The following is a 4,719-nucleotide window of genomic DNA, read 5'->3' on the forward strand; positions in this document are numbered from 1 at the left end:
TGGAAGATGTTCAGATCAACGAAAAGCTCAACTTCGTAGAGGAACCGGTAGAAATTGTAGACGGGAAAACCAAACAGTTACGACACAACAAAATTTCATTGGTAAAAGTTCGGTGGAATTCAAAACAAGGACCCGAATATACTTGGGAACGAAAGAACGAATTCCGAAAGAAATACCCACACTTGTTCCCTAAAAAGAAAACCGATGACACATTAAATTTCGAGGACGAAATTCTTAACGGGGGGAGAATGTGACATTCGCGATAAAACGAGGCACACTATATTCATTACGTAACAAGTAAACGATAAATCGGTTAATTCGTAGTGCTTAAACGAGTAACCGACCGATACTAATTATGACCCGTATACATACTGAGGGGTCATATACGAGTTATATATATGTTATAGAGGCTAACATATTGATATTTAGGCCCAGTACGTTTAAAACTCTTTAAACGAAAAAGGTTTCGTTTATCGTTACGCTATAAGCTTAAACGCAATCGTTAATATCAAAACAAGCATTGTAGCATCCGTTAAGCGAAAAAGATTTATAAACACTTATATGACATGTTTTAAGCAATCCGTGAGAATATTTTGGAATTTTACAACGAGTCAGTACGTTTTTTCTTATTTTACAAAAATAAGCTGAAAAACACTCGTTTTTGCGCTATTTCTCACACCCGAATTAATTTTCTTGCGAAAAAACCGAACCCGAACTAAATTTGAAGTGGGCTTTTCATGTTTGGGCTTGTATAATCAGATTAATGGCCCAAAACAGCCCATTATGGGCCAATTCTTGATTCCGATCGGCCAGCCCACCATACCTCACATTTTTTTTATATAACTCACTCCTTAAGCTTTATTATTCACTATAACTCATAAAAATTGAAGTCCAAGCAGCTGCAAAGTAGAACTCCAGAAACTTTCAAAAGTTACATCAAAAACCTAAGGTAATTAGTGATTTTCTTGAGTTTTAACCATGATTAACATAGTTTAACCATGAAAAATTAATCCTTGATTAGTTTTAAACATGTTTAACCATCCAAAACCCTAAAAATCAAGTAAAACCATGTTTTGATGTTAAACATGTTTACAAACCAGGAACATATACTTTTTTGGTCAAAAACGTGGATTAGAACATGAATACAACGTTTTTACGGTTAGAAAGTTCGGTTTGAACCCAAAAAACGAAACCCTAATTATCAAGGTGGTTACATGGATGATTTATGCTTGGTTTGATGTTATATGATATGTAGATATACTGAGTTTGCAACCCGAGACCTGGAGAGTCGTTTAAGCTAGCAAAATTCATCGAAAACCGACAAGGTAAACCCGTAACACTCGTTTAGGGGCTGTTTAGTATTAGGTTATGACGTGCTTGTTGTTAGCTTGTGAAAACTTGCAGGGACATTAGGGATCATATTAATGAGTCCCTGTTCAAATTTGGTATTTTTCGATAAACGGAGAATATTTGGTGAATTTATTTCCGTTTATGAGCGTTTATTTGGGAAAAATAGCTAAACCTATTGAAAAATTCTGAAACTTGGTTTTGGAGTTTAATATGTGATGGTAAGATCACTGGTAAAGTTTGGGGATCATTGGAAATGCCTAAGTATGGTTTGTGCAATCATGGTTTAACCGAATTTTAACAGCCGAAAACGCACAAAAGGCATTTGTCAAAAGAGTTAGGTTCTGGAAATTTTGCAGGGGCTATGTAATAACATTGAGGCCATTTGCAAAAATTATCGGATTTTTCGGAGGTCGTTTGATATAAACGGGCCATTTATTACACGATTATAACCTATTAAATGAATTTTTATAAATAAATAATTAATCATAAAATTTCTGAAAATATTTTTATAAAGATCTCCATGTCTTAATGTATTTTTTACAAAAATTTACATAATTTATATATAATTACATATTTAGTTATGATTAATCAAAGATTTAAATTATAATTGTTTTAACGAAACCGGCAGTTTTGTGTTTAACGGACTGATTGGTATGTCAAAATGTCAAAAGTGGTCAAATATCATATTTTTGAATGATATTGATAAAAACGAACTTTTTACGAAAATTCCGGACAAATCGGGTGGATTGTGCGCGTTTTGTATAATCAAACCCGTGTGAAAACGGATTCGAACCCTGCGATCAAACCAGACACCGAAACCTTAAAATTCTTTCATAAATCAAATCATTTTATCAATCAATATATTTACTTAAGTTTATGTGATCTTACCTAATCCCGAAACGTATAAACGATCAACTGGGCTAGGCTCGGGAAACGGTGAAACTGAGCCAAATCCAGTTTTAAACATTTCATAGTATACAACGTCACAATCTAAGACTATGGTCATGTTCTGGGCCTAACAGCTATACCCAGATTATCTATACAGCCCGACTTAGCTTGAACACTGTACTAGTATTAACGATACAATACCGTTTATAGAAATCAGGCTATAAACGAGGCATCTGACTTATTGATACGTAATTTCCGTGCGAACTACGATAAGGTGAGTTTCACGACCCCCACTTTATAAACTGTTTACATATACTGATATACTAGAAAACGTGTGATGATGTGGATTATCTAAGTACTAACACTTGACAAGTCCCCACAAACACAAGTGATTAACTTCGTGCCGGTGACGTGTGGATAGTACTATCGGTTTGACAAACCCAACTGACAGAGCCGGAGGGGTATGCCGGAACATATGTAAACCCAGTTGCACATTGTCATTACATTTTTACATACTGCTATGTGGTGTTAGACATAGTACATACTTGGGGCAAGGTGGCTGTTAAATGCCAACGGGAGTGCATGGGCAGTGGAGGCCATGTGTTTTAGCTCGTTTCGGTTTCACTTGTGGCTTAGTATAATACATCATACACATACATATATACATACACACTGTAAACTTTACGAACTCGTGTACTAATTTCATTGACACTCGTGAAACTTGAAACTCACCAACTAGACGTAGTTGACCCGTTTTAACATGCTTTTCAGGTAAAGCAAAAGTGGAATGATTTGCTTACATGCTTGGTGTTAGAAGGAAAGTTGAATAGCTGTGAATAGACGCTGATATAATACTGAATAAGAAGCTCGTAAACCGGTTATGTGTTTTTCACCTAGTTTGTAAACATAGTACCTACCAATGTAATATGATGTAATTTAGCTGTTGAATTTCTTTATAAACAATGTGGTTGATACCAGTGTTATCTGTTACATTCCCGTATTACGCTTCCGCAACTACCTAGTCGGGTGTGACAGAAATTTCGCTCTTGAATCCACCATGGACGTTAAACGATGAAGTTCGTTGAAATTATTTTTGCGGGTTTTGAAATTATGTGATGATTCAGAGAAAGGTATATGGATTGATGTTTGGGTTGATGACTCGTTTGGAGATCCAACATTAATTTCATGTTTATTTGGTCAGAAAGGTCCAGATCTGATGTAACAGTGTTATTTGGCTCGTTTTGGAACGACACTGTTCATCTGATTATTTCTAGATCTGAAAAGGTTGATTATGATATGGAGATAGGTTTCTTTGATTTCGAGATGACTTGGATAGGGCTATAGTGATTAATTTCAGATTATGAATCTTGTTTCTAGATTTGAAAAATTAGGGTTTTGTGTGCTCGTGCTGCAAAAATAGTAGATGTTTGTTGAAAAATATTGCCGATGGTACAAACTGATAAGGAGAATGTACAAGTCAAGAATGAACAGGTACTAAAGGCAATTTCATCATTGTTTGTTGCAGCAGATGCAAAGTGAATATTCGAGCAGGTTCTGCAAGAGCAAATTAGTGACTGATGACGCAGAAATGAAGTTTTGATGTCTCGAGCACACTATAAAAAAATAAGATTGGACTCGAATATGGAAAATGACTAAGTGTTGCTTCGAGCACAGGAGGTGTTTCGCCCAAGCACATCTTTGTTTTGCTCGAGCACAGGTTATTTCGAGCACATCTTATATCGAGCACATCAAATTCGAGCACACTTTGTGAAACCCAGAGCATATCCTTTTTCTCAAGAAAACTATCTTCTTTAAGTCTCGAGCACACTTTGTTATTTATTCGAGCAGACTCTTTCTCGAGCATACTTTGTTTTGCCATGAACAATTATGCTTGTGAAGAGAAAACTCAAGTTTGTGTCGAGCACACCCTTGCTCCCGAGCACACTTTTGCTCCCGAGCATGTTTGGTGGAAAATGAAAAAGCACTAAGTAATCCGAGCACACTTTTGTTTCCGAGCACTAAGTAATCCGAACACACTTGTACTTCCGAGCACACTTTGTGCTAGTTGAAAATTGAAAAATCACAAGTTTTTTGATTTCCAGGTACACTTTGTGCTAGGAAAGTGCTTCCGGGTATACTTTATGCTAGTGCTAAAATTGAAAAAAATCACAAGTATTCCCGAGCACACTTAGTGATAGTAAGTACTTCCGAGTACACTTTTGCTCCAGAGCACACTCTGTGCTCGGTGAAAAATTGAAAAATCACAAGTGTTTTGCTTTCCGAGTACACTTTGCTTCCGAGCACACTTTGCTTTCCGAGTACACTTTGTTTTCCGAGTACACTTTGCTTTCCGAGTACACATTGCTTCCGAGTACACTTTGTTCTTCGAAATTGAATCAGAGTATGCTTTGTGCTTGGAAATGAAACCAAGCATACTTTGTGCTAGGAAGGTGCTCCCAAGCACATTGTGTGCTAGGAAAC

Source organism: Bidens hawaiensis, unplaced genomic scaffold, assembly GCF_021521415.1.
Source record: "Bidens hawaiensis isolate Kalapana, Puna unplaced genomic scaffold, B.hawaiensis_p1.1 tig00036436_1, whole genome shotgun sequence".
In the NCBI taxonomy this organism is placed as follows: Eukaryota; Viridiplantae; Streptophyta; class Magnoliopsida; order Asterales; family Asteraceae; genus Bidens; species Bidens hawaiensis.